This window comes from Mobula birostris, chromosome 15, assembly GCF_030028105.1.
Source record: "Mobula birostris isolate sMobBir1 chromosome 15, sMobBir1.hap1, whole genome shotgun sequence".
Classification (NCBI taxonomy): Eukaryota; Metazoa; Chordata; class Chondrichthyes; order Myliobatiformes; family Myliobatidae; genus Mobula; species Mobula birostris.
This window is the reverse complement of record NC_092384.1, coordinates 20,658,521-20,676,775: the sequence shown is the minus strand read 5'-3', so window position 1 is coordinate 20,676,775 and position 18,255 is coordinate 20,658,521. Positions and strand designations below refer to the sequence as shown.

Sequence of the window (18,255 nt, the reverse complement as noted above, 5' to 3'; positions counted from 1 at the left end):
GACTATTTGCTGATGGGGTGAGCGACTGGGTGTCTGCCGTGACCTTCACCTGGGTTTTCCCCCTCCCTTTTGGACATTGTCTCCAGCCTTGTCCCGATAGGGCACAGCTGTGGCATATCAACTGCTTCACTGTCTTATACCTGGTCCGGCAGTGCTTTGCTGGTGCCCTGGCTGCCGGCAAGCAAAACAAACTCTCCAGGACATCACAGCAGCTGCATCCACCATACCCACTTTACGATTTCTCTTGCCTTTTCTTTGGTCCATCTCACTGGCCCACAAAATTATCGCAGAGTAGTCGGACCCCACTGTTACACCTAAATCTAAAACTTCCTGGTGGGCTGAGCTCAGGCCTTCCTTCAGCATTTTTAGGAAGACTGGGTCATCCCTCCCTGGATTATCCAACCCTGAATACTCCTCATATGCTTGATATTTACGTTCTGCATAATCCATGGCTGTCTTGTCAGCTTTTTGAATCGCTGCCATTATCGTTCCCCAGCTACTCTCGCCTCCCCCCAGCCGCTGCCTCACTTCCCCTTTAAAAGAGCGATATCTTTCTTCATTACTGGTGCTCCCAGTTGTTGCCCATGTACCATCCTGCACCCCCTGGGCCATATAGACCCACATATTCCTTGGGCACTTCGCTTTCACCAACACGTGTATATCTTTAGGGTGCATCTGGTGAATTTCAACCATTTCCCTGAGCTTACACCAGAATTCTGAATTCCCACAGGCGACTTTAAGTGAGGACAACTCAAACAAGATGTTCTGTTTCTCCCCGAGGGTGAAGGACTTATGAATAGTTGTAATCAAGGTCAAGGGCTGGCTCGGATCATCAGGGTTCTCAACCTGACGTTGCCTGACCTCAATAGGTGCCATTCTGGTAGATATATCTGGACCTCTCCCTGAGATATCCCCACACTATGCAAAATATAGAACATAGAATAGTACAGCAAAGTACAGGCCCTTCAGCCCACATTGTCATGCCGACCCTCAAACCTTGCCTCCCATATAACCCCCACCTTAAATTCCTCCATATACCTGTCTAGTAGTCTCCTAAATTTCACTAGTGTATCTGCCTCCACCACTGACTCAGGTAGTGTATTCCATGCACCAACCACTCTCTGAGTAAAAAAACCTTCCTCTAATATCCCCCTTGAACTTCCTGCTCCTTACCTTAAAGCCATGAACTCTTGTATTGAACAGTGGTGCCCTGGGGAAAAGGCGCTAGCTATCCACTCTATCTATTCCTCTTAATATCTAGTATACCACTATAATTTCTCTTCTTATCCTCCTTCTCTCCAAAGAGTAAAGCCCTAGCTCCCTTAATCTCTGATCATAATCCATGAGAATCCTGGTAAATCTCCTCTGTACCCTTTCCAATGCTTCCACATCCTTCCTATAGTGAGGCGACCAGAAATGGTCACAATGCTCCAAGTGTGGCTTAACCAGAGTTTTATAGAGCTGCATCATTACCCTGCGACTCTTAAACTCTATCCCTCGACTTACGAAAGCTAACACTCCATAAGCTTTCTCAACTACCCTATCCACCTGTGAGGCAACTTTCAGGGATCTATGGACATGTACCCCGAGATCCCTCTGCTCCTCCACACTACCAAGTATCCTGCCATTTACTTTGTACTCTGCCTTGGAGTTTGTCCTTCCAAAGTGTACCACCTCACACTTCTCCGGGTTGAACTCCATCTGACACTTCTCAACCCACTTCTGCATCCTATCAATGTCTCTCTGCAATCTTTGACAATCCTCTACACTATCTGCAACACCACCAACCTTTGTGTCGTCTGCAAACTTGCCAACCCACCCTTCTACCCCCACATCCAGGTCGTTAATACAAATCACAAAAAGTAGAGGTCCCAGAACCGATCCTTGTGGGATACCACTAGTCACAACCCTCCAATCCAAAAGTACTTCCTCCGCCAGGGCCCTCTGCCTTCTGCAGGCAAGCCAATTATGAATCCACCTGGCCAAACTTAACTGGACCCCATGCCTTCGGACTTTCTGAATAAGCCTATCATGTAGAACCTTGTCAAATGCCTTACTAAAATCCCTATAGATCACATCCACTGCACCACCCTCATCTATATGCCTGGTCACCTCCTCAAGGAACTCTATCAGGCTTGTTAGACATGATCTGCCCTTCACAAAGCCATGCTGACTGTCCCTGATCAGACCATGATTCTCTGAATGCCCATAGATCCTATCTCTAAGAATCTTTTCCAACAGCTTTCCCACCACAGACGTAAGGCTCACTGGTCTATAATTACCTGGACTATCCCTACTACCCTTTTTGAACAAGGGAACAACATTCGCCTCCCTCCAATCGTCCGGTACCATTCTCGTGGACAACGAGGACATAAAGTTCCTAGCCAGAGGCTCATCAATCTCTTCCCTCGCCTCGTGGAGCAGCCTGGGGAATATTCTGTCAGGCCCCGGCATCTTATCCATCCTAATGTATTTTAATAACTCCAACACTTCCTCCCCCTTAATATCAACATGCTCCATAACATCAACCTCACTCATATTGTCCTCACTGTCATCAAGTTCCCTCTCATTGGTGAATACCGAAGAGAAGTATTCATTGAGGACCTCGCTCACTTCCACAGCCTTCAGGCACATCTTCCCACTTTTATCTCCAATCGGTCCTACCTTCACTCCTGTCATCCTTTTGTTCTTCACATAACTGAAGAATGCCTTGGGGTTTTCCTTTACGCTACTCGCCAAGGCCTTCTCATGCCCCCTTCTTGCTCTTCTCAGCCCCTTCTTAAGCTCCTTTCTTGCTACCCTATATTCCTCAATAGACCCATCTGATCCTTGCTTCTTAAACCTCATGTATGCTGCTTCTCCCACCTGATTAGATTTTCCACCTCACTTGTCAGCCATGGTTCCTTCACCCTACCATTCTTTATCTTCCTCACCAAGACAAATTTATCCCTAACATCCTGCAAGAGATCTCTAAACATCGACCACATGTCCATAGTACATTTCCCTGCAAAAACATCATCCAAATTCACGCCCACAACTTCTAGCCTTATAGCCTCATAATTTGTCCTTCCCCAATTAAAAATTTTCCTGTCCTCTCTGATTCTATCCTTTTCCATGATAATGCTAAAGGCCAGGGAGCGGTGGTCACTGTCCCCCAGATGCTCACACACTGAGAGATCTGTGACCTGACCCGGTTCGTTACCTAATACTAGATCTAGTATGGCATTCCCCCTAGTCGGCCTGTCTACATATTGTGACAGGAATCCATCCTGGATGCACTTAACAAATTCTGCGCCGTCCAGACCCTTGGAACTAATCAGGTGCCAATCAATATTAGGGAAGTTAAAGTCACCCATGATAACAACCCTGTTATTTTTGCACCTTTCCAAAATCTGCCTCCTAATCTGCTCCTCTGTATCTCTGCTGCTACCAGGGGGCCTACAGAATACTCCCAACAGAGTAACTGCTCCCTTCCTGTTCCTGACTTCCACCCATACTGACTCAAAAGAGGATCCTGCTACATTACCCGCCCTTTCTGTAGCTGTAATAGTATCCCTGACCAGTAATACCACCGCTCCTCCCCTTTCCCCCACCCTTTCTATCCCTTTTAAAGCACTGAAATCCAGGAATATTGAGAATCCATTCCTGCCCTGGTACCAACCAAGTCTCTGTAATGGCCACTACATCATAACTCCAAGCTCTCAGTTCATCACCTTTGTTCCTGATGCTTCTTGCATTGAAGTACACACACTTTAGCTTTACTACCTTACCATCTTTACACCGTTCATTCTGCTCCTCTTTCCTCAAAGCCTCTCTATATGTTAGATCTGGCTTTACTCCATGCAAGGTTGCACCCTGGAGAGGACACTCCAATGTCGCCTCACCACGACGGCACAACACGGAAAGCAGCAGTCTACCGGTTATAAGCCTGCGCTCAATTGGCGTAGAGCAAGGCGCCAGGAGTTGCTTTTGATGGAGGGAGAGACCATCGCGTCTCACTGGACAGCTACCGCCCACCTCAAGCTGGGCAGCCCCCAGCCAACTAGGTGCTCTCCCGCCACGGTCTGCCTGCTCCACTGGGTGCGTGGGGCTTAGGGGTACAAGTAGCCCGAACTGCAGACTGTAAACGCTGCACCAAGCACAACTAGTAGACAAAGAAAGAAGCCAGCACTCAGACTAGGATGCTGGAATATACGGACCATAACAACTGGTATACCAGATGGCCTTCAGGAGATCAGCGACACAGGCAAGATAGCAGTGATTAACAATGAACTGTCGAGACTCCAAGTAACCATCGCAACACTCCAAAAGACACGTCTCGCAGAATCGGGAACCCTACGTGAGTGAGACTATACCTTCTTCTGGCAGGAGAAGGCTCAGACGAGACCAGAGAGCATGGTGTCGGCTTTGCCGTGAAGAACTGGCTGCTGAAGATGGTAGAGCCTAGCAGGAAAGGGACAGAGCGGATTTTCTCACTTCGACTCCACACATCCGACTGGCCTGTCAACCTTGTCAGCGTCTATGCCCCAACCCTCTACTCTACACAAGACGCAAAGGACAAGTTTTACGATGAGCTCTCATTGACGATACAGGAGATCCCAAGTCAGGAACAGTTGCTGCTTCTTGGCGACTTCCACGCCAGAGTGGGCGCCGACCACGACTCCTGGCCAAGCTGCCTGGGGCGGTATGGGATTGGCAGCATGAATGACAACGGGCAACGACTGCTCGAGCTTTGCATGCTCCACGAATTGTGTGTCACCAACACCTACTTCCAGACCAAAGCTTAGCACAAAGTGTCTTGGCGGCATCCCCGCTCCAAACACTGGCACCAGCTAGACCTGATAGTCACAAGACGCCGTCACCTGAGAAACGTGCTCATGACTCGCTCCTTTCAGAGTAGCGACTGCGACACGGATCACCCTCTGGTTTGCTGCAAGATCAGACTTCGGCCGAAGAAGGTGCACTGCGCCAAGCCTCCAGGCAACCAGCGCATCGATGCCAGTAAGACACAACACCCAGACAAAGTTGCGGAGTTCATCAAGTCACTGGAGGATGCTCTCCTTGCAGACCCACCAGAAGGAGATGCTCAGCAGAGGTGGGATACTATCCACAGCACTGCACTCAAGGCCTTTGGGAAGAAACGGGGCAAGACACAGGACTGGTTTGAAGCGAGCTCAAGTAAGCTCACCGCTGTCATTGAGGTGAAGCCTGTTGCACTACTAGAGCACAAATGCCACCCCACCCAGGCAACACTGCAAGTGCTTAGGACAGCAAGAAACAAGGCCCAGGTAACAGCCAGGCGCTGTGCAAATGACCACTGGCTACAACTATGCGAATGCATTCTGTCATCATTTGACACAGGCAACATCCGTGGAGTGTACGAGGGGATCAAGAAAGCTATCGGGCCAACCCAGAGCAAGACAGCACCGTTGAAAACCATAACAGGCGAGACCATCAATGACAAAGGCAAGCAGATGGAGAGATGGGTGGAGCATTACTCTGAACTCTTCTCCAGAGAAAGCAGCATCTTGGACAGCATGCTAGATGACGTGGAATGCCTGCCTGTCATGGAGGAATTTGATGCATTGCCGACTGTCAAAGAGCTGAGTAAAGCCATCGACAGCCTGCCCACTGGGAAGGCACCAGGATTGGATGGCATTCCACCAGAGGCCATCAAATGTGCAAAGGTCATCCTGCTAAACCACCTGCACGATCTACTGTGACAGTGCTGGATAGAGCAGCAGTGCCGCAAGACATGAGAGGCTGAAACGTTGTCACCATATATAAGAACAAAGGGGACAGAAGCGACTGTAACAGCTACAGGGAAATCTCCTTGCTGAGCATCGTTGGGAAGGTCTTTGCCCACATGGTCCTGAACAGACTGCAGAAAATAGCTGAAAGGGTATAACCCGAGTCTCAGTGCGGTTTCAGGTCAGAACGCTCCACAATCGACGTGATCTTCTCCCTTCGACAGCTACAAGAGAAATGCAGAGAGCAAAGACAACCACTCTATGTCACTTTCATTGACCTTATGAAGGGTTTCGACCTTGTGAGCAGAGACGGCTTGTTCAATATCCTCGCCAGGATTGGTTGTCCCCTGAGGCTCCTCAGGATAGTTCAATCATTCCACACAGACATGAAGGGCGTCGTTCAGTTCGACGGCTCTTCTTCGGAGGCCTTCAACATCCGCAGCGGTGTGAAGCAGGGCTGTGTGTTTGCCCCCACCCTGTTCAGCATCTTCTTCACAGTCATGCTGAAGCACGCCTTTGGAACGTCAACTGATGGTGTCTACCTCCACACCAGATCGGACGGGAGGCTGTTCAGTCTGTCCCGGCTGAGGGTGAAAACCAAGGTTCATGAAGTACTCATCAGGGACATGTTGTTTGCAGACGACGCAGCCCTGGCAACACACTCTGAGGAGCAACTGCAACGCCTCATGGACAGCTTCTCAAGAGCCGGCCAGGACTTCAGCTTGACCATCAGCATGAAGAAGACCAACGTGTTGGGCCAAGGTGTTGAGCACCCTCTTGCCATTACCATCAACAACTACGAGCTGGAGGTAGTTCACGAGTTTACGTACCTTGGCTCCACCATCACGGACAGCCTTTCCCTAGACCCCGAGATCAATAGATGGATCAGACGAGCAGCCTCAACATTCGCCAGGCTGACCAGAGAGTCTGGGAGAACAGAAAGCTGACGACGCACACCAGAGTTGCAGTCTACAGGGCCTGCGTCCTCAGCACACTGCTTTACGGCAGCGAAGCCTGAAGCCTCTACTACAGACAACAGCAGCGTCTCAACGCCTTCCATCTTCGCAGCCTAAGACGCATCCTGGACATCAGGTGGACTGACGGAGTCACCAATAATGAGGTCCTGGCCCGCGCCCAGATACCCAGCCTCTTCACCCTGCTCCAACAAAGCAGTCTCCGCTGGCTGGGCCACGTACACCACATGGCAGACCGGAGGATCCCGAAAGACCTGATGTACAGGGAACTGGCCTCCGACTAGTCAGTACAAGGGTGGCCCCACCTTCGTTTCAAAGACGTTTTCAAGAGAAACATGAAGTCACTGAAAATGAACGTCGAGAGGTGGGAGGACATCGCAAGCGATTGCTCTCACTGGAGGCTGGAACTACGCAGAGGTCTAAAAAGAGGAGAAGAGAAGCTGAGGCTTGCTGCTGAAGAAAAGCGCACTCGTCCGAAAAACAGCACCAAGACAACACTGGAGGACAGTGCCTTCAAGTGCGGTCATTGCAGCCGAGACTGTCACTCCCGTGTGGGACTCTACAGCCACGACAGGCGCTGCTCTAACATAGACTGAAGCAAGACCTTCCAGGCGCAGAGCCATGGTCTCGCGAGACTAACGGATGCCACCACCATCACCATGCACTTCTTTCACTGCTCTACCGTTCCCGATCCCATTCCCTTGCAAATTAGTTTAAACCCTCCCCAACCATGCTAGCAAACCTACCTGCAAGGTTATTGCTCCCCCTCGAGTTCAGGTGCAACCCGTCCAATCTGTACAGGTCCCACTTGCCCCAGAAGAGATCCCAATGATCCAAAAATCTAAAACCCTGCTCCCTGCACCAACTCCTCAGCCACACATTCAACTGCCATCTCCTCCAATTCTTACCATCTCTGTCACGTAGCACTGGCAGCAATCCTGAGAACGCCACCCTTGAGGTCCTGTTCTTCAGCCTTCTGCCTAGTTCCCGAAACTCACACTTCAGGACCTCGTCCCTCTTCCTGCCTATGTCGTTGGTACCAACATGTATCACGACTTCTGGTTGCTTTACCTCTCATACTAGGATGTCGTGCACCCGGTCAGAGACATCCCGGACCCTGGCACCCGGGAGGCAACAAACCATGCGGGTGTCCCTCTCACGTCCACAAAATCTCCTGTCTGCTCCCCTGACTATAGAGTCTCCAATGGCGACAGCTCTCATTAGAAATCTATTAAATCATTAGAAAGAGGTGATATAGGATCGGAAGGTGCAGAATCTTTATGGGTTGGGCTAGGAAATCAGAGGAGTAAAAGGACCCTGATGGCAGTTATTTATAGGCCTCCAAACAGCTGCAGTGATGTGGACTACAAATTACAACAGGAAATAGAAAAGGCTTGTCAGAAGGGCAGTGTTATGATAATTGTGGGGGATTTTAACATGTGAGTGGATTGGGAAAATCAGGTCGGCACTGGATCTCAAGAGAGAGAATTTGTAGAATGCCTGCGAGATGGCTTTTTAGAACAGCTTGTTGTTGAGCCCACTAGGGGATCGGCTGTACTGGATTGGGTATTGTGTAATGAACTGGAGGTGATTAGAGAGATTGAGGTGAAGGAACCCTTAGGAGGCAGTGATCATAACATGATTGAGTTCACTGTGAAATTTGAAAAAGAAAAGCCAAAATCTGATGTGTTTGTATTTCAGTGGAGTAAAGGAAATTACAGTGGCATGAGAGAGAAACTGGCCAAAGTTGACTGGAAAGGGACACTGGTGGGAAAGACGGCAGAGCAGCAGTGGCTGGAGTTTATGCGAGAAGTGAGGAAGGTGCAAGACAGGTATATTCTATAAAAAGAAGAAATTTTTGAATGGAAAAAGGATGCAACCATGGTTGACAAGAGAAGTCAAAGCTAAAGTTAAAGCAAAGGAGAGGGCGTACAAGGAAGCAAATATTAGTGGGAACAGAGAGGATTGGGAAGTTTTTAAAAGCTTACAAAAGGAAACTAAGAAGGTCATTAAGAGGGAAAAGATTAATTATGAAAGGAAGCTAGCAAATAATATCAAAGAGGATACTAAAAGCTTTTTCAAGTATATATAGAGTAAAAGATAGGTGAGAGTAGATATAGGACCGATAGAAAATGATGCTGGAGAAATTGTAATGGGAGATAAGGAGATGGCGGAGGAACTGAACGAGTATTTTGCATCAGTCTTCACCGAGGAAGATATCAGCAGTATACCGGACACTCAAGGGTGGCAGGGAAGAGAAGTGTGCGCAGTCACAATTATGACAGAGAAAGTACTCAGGAAGCTGAATACTCTAAAGGTAGATAAATCTCCCGGACCAGATGGAATGCACCTTCGTGTTCTGAAGGAAGTAGCTGTGGAGATTGCGGAGGCACTAGCGATGATCTTTCAAAAGTCGTTAGGTTCTGGCATGGTTCCGGAGGACTGGAAGATTGCAAATGTCACTCCGCTATTTAAGAAGGGGGCAAGGAAGCAAAAAGGAAATGATAGACCTGTTAGTTTAACATCGGTGGTTGGGAAGTTGTTGGAGTGGATTGTCAAGGATGAGGTTACGGAGTACCTGGAGGCATATGACAAGATAGGCAGAACTCAGCATGGATTCCTTAAAGGAAAATCCTGCCAGATGAACCTATTACAATTTTTTGAGCAAATTACCAGTAGGCTAGACAAGGGAGTTGTAGTGGATGTTGTATATTTGGATTTTCAGAAGGCCTTTGACAAGGTGCCACACATGAGGCTACTTAACAAGATAAGAACCCATGGAATTACAGGAAAGTTACATACGTGGATAGAGCGTTGGCTGATTGGCAGGAAACAGAGAGTGAGAATAAAGGGATGTTATTCTGGTTGGCTGCCGGTTACCAGTGGTGTTCCACAGGGGTACGTGTTGGGGCCGCTTCTTTTTGCATTGTACATCAATGATTCGGATTATGGAATAGATGGCTATGTGGCTAAGTTTGCTGATGATATGAAGATAGGCGGAGGGGCCGGTAGTGCTGAGGAAACAGCGAGTCTGCAGAGAGACTTGGATAGATTGGAAGAATGGGCAAAGAAGTGGCAAATGAAATACAATGTTGGAAAGTGTATGGTTATACACTTTGGCAGCAGAAATAAACGGGCAGACTATTACTTAAATGGGGAAAGAATTCAAAGTTCTGAGATGCAACGGGACTTGGGAGTCCTCGTACAGGATACCCTTAAGGTTAACCTCCAGGTTGAGTTGGTGGTGAAGAAGGCGAATGCAATGTTGGCATTCATTTCTAGAGGAATAGAGTATAGGAGCAGGGATGTGATGTTGAGGCTCTATAAGGCGCTGGAGAGACCTCACTTGGAGAACTGTGGGCAGTTTTGGTTTCCTTATTTAAGAAAGGATGTGCTGACGTTGGAGAGGGTACAGAGAAGATTCACTAGAATAATTCCGGGAATGAGAGGGTTAACATATGAGGAACGTTTGTCCACTCTTGGACTGTATTCCTTGGAGTTTAGAAGAATGAGGGGAGACCTCATAGAAACATTTCGAATGTTAAAAGGCATGGACAGAGTGGATGTGGCAAAGTTGTTTCCCATGATGGGGGAGTCCAGTACGAGAGGGCATGACTTAAGAATTGAAGAGCACCCATTCAGAACAGAAATGCGAAGAAATTTTTTTGGTCAGAGGGTGGTGAATCTATGGAATTTGTTGCCACAGGCAGCAGTGGAGGCCAAGTCATTAGGTGTATTTAAGGCAGAGATTGATAGGTATCTGAGTAGCCAGGGCATCAAAGGTTATGGTGAGAAGGTGGGGAAGTGGGACTAAATGGGAGAATGGATCAGCTCATGATAAAATGGCGGAGCATACTCAACGGGCCGAATGGCCGACTTCTGCTCCTTTGTCTTATGGTATTATGGTCTCTCTTCTTCTCCATCCCACCCTTCTGCACCACCGGGTCAGACTCAGTGCCGGAGGCCCTGCCACCGTGGCTCACACCTGGTCAGTCATCCCCGCTAACAGTATCCAGGATGGTAAACTTATTATTCAGGGGAATGGCTACAGGGGTGCTCTGCACTACCCACCTACTGACCTTCGCTTTCCCCCCTCTGACCATCACCCAACGACCTGCTTCTGGCAGTCTAGGTGTGACTCTCCCTGTAGCTCTCATCTATGACTGTCTCATTCTCCCTTACGAGTTGAAGGTCATCCAGCTGGTGCTCCAGATTCCTTACATGGTCTTCCAGATTGCCCAGCCGCATGCATTTCTGGCAGATGTGACTCTGCGGGAGAGGCGAGTTCCCCCACGACTGTCACATCTCACATGAGAGGCACATCACCGTCTCAGGAGGCATTGTCAAGACTAACTGGGAATAAGCTTGTCCTCTGCCTCTTCTCGTCGAAGCCTCTTGAGTCAAAGCCTCAAAGCTCCACTCACTCACTGGCCGCTTTCCGCAGGCCGCTCTGCTAAAGCTACCTCTCTATTTATTTGTTTGAGCTGTTCAAACTGCTTGGTCGTATAAAAGACAGGTAGCAGTTAAACAGTACATAATTAAAACCGCAGAGTATGTACTACAGAATCTGCCACTTGTGAGTACCCAAACTCATGATGCCGGCTGTATTCCCTTGCATCACACTTGCGAACGCATACACTGAACTGCAGCTCCCCGAACGACTGTACATGCCCCTACTCTGGCGTCTCGAATCGTACCGTCGGTTACCACCTTTCGCAACTGGTGGTCCAAGTCTCACCAAGTTAACATGCAAAGATTCCCTCATTTACATAAACACACGTGCACACGCAGACACTACTTTTATATCTACCAGTTCAAGCTCTCCGCATTCGTGATACCTCGTGTCCCATGCACCACCGACCGAACAGATCCAAGTGTGAGTGTTATTTTAGAAAAATACTCACCAACTTAGACTGCTAGGAACGCTGGCCACACAACGGGTCACGAGGTATCCCACTCCCGACACCAAATGTTGTAGCATGGATGAACTCACCAGAGAGACAGAGTCACTGGTAGATACAAAGCAGCTTCTTTATTCGACACAACAAGGTACAGCAGACATAGTATGGACGGAGACACTTTAGGTAGAAAGGTCTGCTAGCCCAATGCGGGCTCAATATTTATATGTTAAACACAAAGGGCAATCGCTATTTAAAAAGTTATAGACAAGTGCATAGACAATGCTTTCTTTTGAAGCTACATACAAAACATCACACCTTCTGACTTCATCCTTTCCTTCTGACGCCAACATGTCTGGGTTGTGTTACGTACCCCGTAACTAGGTTGCCAAACTAGCAGAAATGGACCACTTCGTTGGAGTCTGGTTTAACAGAAACTAATAAAGTTTTATTAAAGAAATAAGTAACACAGTACTCTAATCGTAAGGATATAAATGCAACAGGTTAGCAATGATAAAACACACATGTAAACAGAACTAGGGTAATAGGAATCAAACCAAGCTCTATCGCAGTCTAGGGGTAAAATGATCAGTCTTAAGTGACGCAGAATTCAGTTCAGCTTAGTACAGTTCGCAGTAATCGTTGTTGTGCCGTTGGAAAGAGAGAGAGAGAGATAGAGATATGCAAATCTGATTCAGCAGACCTTTGATGTTCTTTGCAGTTGGCTTTCGGGCGGACCCTTTTTTATGTCTTCTGTGGTCACTGACTGAGGCTCCTCTGCTCCGGATACGACCGTTCTTCCGCGGTGAACCCGGCACCCTGGCAAGGGCAGACACACACACCAGGTTTCCGCCAATCGTACCCTTTCACCCTGTGCGTCTATGGTTGGTTCCCGTGACCAGACCTCCAAACTCCACCAACCTGTGGGGGCACACCGCTCTTCCAGGGTCTCGTTATCTCATGATCTCGTGGTGTGTCGTGCCTTAGCAAACCTGTTCTTTTTATCCCCCTGCTGGGGTATCGTCTGCCCATCAAACTTCAAACAGTTCAGGTTCAAAGCAACCGGTCTGTCAATATTCTGAAGTGTGTTTCTTTCTCATTAATCTCTCTCTTCTCTCTTATTAGCATTTTGATTGTTTCTCCATTGCCTCTCTTATCTCTCTCATCAACATCAATCTTCTGATAACTTAGTTTTTCATCACACCCCTATCCTTCAAAGGATTTTTACCGGGGTAAAAATTATGACCATGAATACATTATTATATACACACTAATATACAGGGTCATCAGCTATAAGGCTAATACAGAGAACTAAGTTTTCAACACCTTGACAGACAGTCAGCAATCACATTCTCAGTTCCTTTTATATGTGTTATTTTAAGATCAGGCTCCAACTTAGCAACCTTTTGTTTTTATCCTTCATAGTGCCCAAAAACACTACTGGGTTGTGATCAATGTAAGTTCTCAGTGGTTTCCGTCCCGGACAAATATAACAAAAGTCGTCCCACACAAACTTAGCATTCTTTGGCAAGAGCTTAGTAAGAGGGAGGGTAATATCCACAAAGTTTTTGCAAAACTTCCGATAGTATCCCATCATCCCCAAGAACCTTCTCAGGGCTCTCTTGTCTGTCGGGGTGGGGACTTCAGAGATAACCCACACCTTAGCCTGCATCGGTGCCAGCTGCCCCTGTCTTACCACAAATCCCAGATAAGTGATCTTTCCGTGGCTGAGTTCACTTTTTATGAGGTTCACTGTCAGGTTGGCTTCAAACAGCTTTTTAAACAGCTCCTCTACTGCCACAATGTGCCTCTCCCACGTGTCACTCCAGACCACTAAATCGCCAATATACGCTTCTGCATTCTTTAACCCTTTTGTCACTGAATTAATCATCCTATAGAGGTGTCGCTTACTAGGCTGACCTGATGTGACAACAAGACCATGTCCCGGCTCTTTGCATCGCCTCGGGACATCCGGACATACGTGTGCGTGCTGGTTAATTAGCTTTCTCAGCGGCTCGCTCTGTTCGGGGGTTAAGGGAGAGACCTTATCAGCAAAGCTGGCCAAAACAATAGAGTTCTCCCATCTGGTCGGCACCATACTTATCTTTTCAAAATGGGTTTTCCCCTTATCAGGTGGCACTCTAGCCTCATTAATTTTCGTGATAACACCGACTAGGTCTGCTCGCCTATCGTGGCAAGCTGTTAGCATATCAATAGCCTGTAACTGTGTTAGCTCATGTCTACAATAGTCAATAGCATCCTTCCTCCTGTGCGGCCAGTAAAACTCTTTCATGATTCTATCATCTGTCTTCCTCACCCCAAAATGTCCACCGAGGGGTATCTTGTGGGCCAGGTTAAGAATCTCATCCCCATAAATTTTAGGCACTACCACCTGGTGTACCACCCCCCATTCCTCATCTGCGGGCACGGTACGTGGTCTCCATTTCCTCATTAGTACTCCCTCCTTCACATAATAGCCCACTGGCTCCCTTTTTAATTCTGCTTCGGAGAGAGCTGTCTCTGCCAAAACCATCAGCTCCTTGTCTCGCTCCTGTGCCTGAATAAATTCCTTCCTTGCTAATGATAAGTCTACCTCAACTTCCGTTTCACTACGCTGCTTCTCACTTTCTAACCCCTCCTGGTACAAGGCTGGTAAAAATGTCTCAGCTAAATCTATATTCGTTTCAGCAGCCTTTCTCGACATGCGCCGAGTCACTGCGCAAACGGGATAAACCTGTGAGTCCATGGGCGAGGCCTCAATGCTGGCAGGCTGGCTTGTCAGTTTTACTGCTGAGAACACATTCCCGCCGGTGAGGTCATTACCGAGTAAGACCTCCACGTCATCCATCGGTAGTTCGGGCCTCACCCCGATCGTGACCGGTCCGGAGACCAAGTCGCTTTTTAGGTGTATCTGGTGCAAAGGTACTGCTTCAGTCCCTTTCTCAATGCCTTTTATCACCCTGACCTCCCCAGTCTGGGTCTCTGAACTAAAGTCTAACACACTCTTTAATATCAATGACTGTCAAGCTCCAGTGTCTCTCCAGATCCGCACTGGAACCGGGTTTAACCCCTCCTTCACTGACACCAATCCGGCCGAAATAAATTTCTCGCACCCTTCCTGAACTTTATCAGACCTCTTCTCCCCTAGTGGTTTGTTTGCCAGCTCAATACAGCCAGTCGGGACCGTCGTTTTTCCTTTCCCCCTCTCCTTCTTTGGGGCAAAGCACCTGGACGCAAAGTGACCAGCTTTCCCACAATTATATCATACGACCCCGGGAGACTTCCTACCAAACTGCTCCCAGTCTTCCTTATCCTTCTCACTAGTCCCCGGCTTACTTTCTGACTTTTCTGGCGGACTCTCTCCGCCCTCTTGACTACCCTTCTGGTAGCTTTTACTCGGGGTAAAGTTCGCTTTGTGCATTAACGTGTATTCATCCGCTAACTTAGCAGTTGCGGCTAAGCTTTCTGCCTCTCTCTCATCTAGGTAGGGCCTCATACCTTCAGGGACACAACCTTTAAACTGCTCAATCAGTATTAGCTGTAGCAGTCTGTCATAATCCCCGTTGACCCCTTTCGAGGCGCACCAACGCTCACAATACATCTGCATCTCACGGGCAAACTCTAAATACTCTGGAACCTCTGCCGGTATGCCTCCGGGACCAACTCATAAATCCTGAGTATCGCCTCTTTCACCACATCATACCTCAGGGCATCTTCTGCGGACAATGCCGAGTAAGCTTGCTGAGCTTTTCCTTTAAGTATGCTCTGAAGCAAAACAGCCCACTTATCCCTCGGCCAGTCCTGACTTGCAGCAACTTTTTCAAAATGTAGAAAGTACCGATCAACATTGGCCTCCTCAAATGGGGGAAAGAGCCTAACCTCCTGGGTTGCCCTGAACCCTCCACCTTGGTTCAGCATGGGCCTCTGCGCTAGCGTTATCCTTAACTTCTCCAGCTCAAATTCCCTTTCCCTCTGTTTCTCTCTCTCTCTTCTCGTTCTAACTGCCTGTCCCTCTCTTCTCAGTCCAGCTGCTTTATCCGGAACTCATGCTCGAGTTTCAATTTTTCAATTAGCAGCTGTACTGCTTCTCCACCAGGTTTGCCCATAGATACCACCTCCAGCTCCCCTTGGGGAAACACACCTTTAGATACATAATGCTCAATGATAGCTCTGTGCATCTCCGATCTCCTCATTGTCGACTTCCCCTTAAAAAGATTCAACCATTTGGCAACAGTTGCCAATTCTGATTTCCTGGCATCCTCTAATGCCAAGGTTGGTGCCTTTAGAAATTCCTCAATCTCCATTTCTGCTGTTTGCCCTTACTTTCTTTCGGGAATTTTAACCCAATCAATTTACCCAGTCCCAAAATTGGCATTCAAAATCGCGGATGAGGTCCCCACTTATGTTACATACCTCGTAACTGGGTTGCCAAACAAGCAGAAATGGACCACTTCGTTGGAGTCTGGTTTAACAGAAACTAATAAAGTTTTATTAAAGAAATAAGTAACACAGTACTCTAATCATAAGGATATAAATGCAACAGGTTAACAATGATAAAACACATATGTAAACAGAACTAGGGTAATAGGAATCAATCAAGCTCTATCGCAGTCTAGGGGTAAAATAATCAGTCTCGAGTGACGCAGAGTTCAGTTCGGCTTAGTACAGTTCGCAGTAATCACTGTTGTGCCGTTGGAGAGAGGGAGAGGGATAGAGATATGCAAATCTGATTCAGCTGACCTTTGATGTTCTTCGCAGTTGGCTTTTGGGCGAACCCTTTTTTATGTCTTCTGTGGTCACCATCTGTGACCCCTCCACTCCGGATACGACCGTTCTTCCGCAGTGAACCCGGCACCCTGGCAAGGGCGGACACACACACCAGGTTCCTGCCGATCATACCCTTTCACCATAGAAACCATAGAAACTACAGCACAGAAACAGGCCTTTTGGCCCTTCTTGGCTGTGCCGAACCATTTTCCGCCTAGTCCCACTGACCTGCACATGGACCATATCCCTTCATACACCTCCCATCCATGTATCTGTCCAATTAATTCTTAAATGTTACAAAAGAACCCGCATTTACCACCTCGTCTGGCAGCTCATTCCATACTCCCACCACTCTCTGTGTGAAGCCCCCCCCAATGTTCCCTTTAAACTTTTACCCCCTCACCCTTAACCCATGTCCTCTAGTTTTTTTCTCCCCTTGCCTCAGTGGAAAAAGTCTGCTTGCATTCACTCTATCTATACCCATCATAATTTTATATACCTCTATCAAATCTCCCCTCATTCTTCTACGATCCAGGGAATAAAGTCCTAACCTATTCAACCTTTCTCTGTAACTGAGTTTCTCAAGTCCCGGCAACATCCTTGTAAACCTTCTCTGCACTCTTTCAACCTTATTTATATCCTTCCTGTAATTTGGTGACCAAAACTGAACACAATACTCCAGATTCGGCCTCACCAATGCCTTATACAACCTCATCATAACATTCCAGCTCTTATACTCAATACTTCAATTAATAAAGGCCAATGTACCAAAAGCTCTGTTTACCACCCTATCTACCTGTGACGACACTTTTAGGGAATTTTGTATCTGTATTCCCAGATCCCTCTGTTCCACTGCACTCCTCAGTGCCTTACCATTAACCCTGTATGTTCTACGTTGGTTTGTCCTTCCAACGTGCTATACTTCACACTTGTCAGTATTAAACTCCATCTGCCATTTTTCAGCCCATTTTTCCAGCTGGTCCAAGCCCCTCTGTAGGCTCTGAAAACCTTCCTCACTGTCTACTACACCTCCAATCTTTGTATCATCAGCAAACTTGCTGATCCAATTTACCATATTATCATCCAGATCATTGATATAAATGACAAATAACAATGGACCCAGCACTGATCCCTGTGGCACACCACTAGTCACAGGCCTCCACTCAGAGAAGCAATTCTCTACCACCACTCTCTGGCTTCTTCCATTGAGCCAATGTCTAATCCAATTTACCACCTCTCCATGTATACCTAGTGACTGAATTTTACTAACTAACCTCCCATGTGGGACCTTGTCAAAGGCCTTACTGAAGTCCATGTAGACAATATCCACTGCCTTCCCTTCATCCACTTTCCTGGTAACCTCCTCGAAAAACTCCAATAGATTGGTCAAACATGACCTACCACACACAAAGCCATGTTGACTCTCCCTAATAAGCCCCTGTCTATCCAAATGCTTGTAGATTCTGTCTCCTAGTACTTCCTCCAATAATTTACCTACTACTGACGTTAAACTCACCAGCCTATGATTTCCCGGATTACTTTTCGATCCTTTTTTAAACAACGGAACAACAGGAGCCACTCTCCAATCCTCCGGCACTTCACCCATAGACAGCGACATTTTAAAGTACCCTGTGCGTCTATGGTCGGTTCCCGCAACCAGACCTCCAAACTCCACCAACTTGTGGGGGCACACCGCTCTTCCAGGGTCTCGTTATCTCATGATCTCGTGGTGTGTCGTGCCTTAGCGAACCTGTTCTTTTTATCCCCCTGCTGGGGTATCGCCTGTCCAGCAAACTTCAAACAGTTCAGGTTCAAAGCAACCAGCCTGTCAATATTCTGAAGTGTGTTTCTTTCTCGTTAATCTCT

General features: G+C 47.6%; 1 pseudogene; it reads left to right on the top strand.

Moving 5' to 3' along the window:
* Nucleotides 1–4,877: 4,877 nt before the first annotated feature.
* The window catches only part of LOC140210427 (uncharacterized), a 41,665-nt pseudogene continuing 28,287 nt past the window's right edge, over nucleotides 4,878–18,255 (top strand).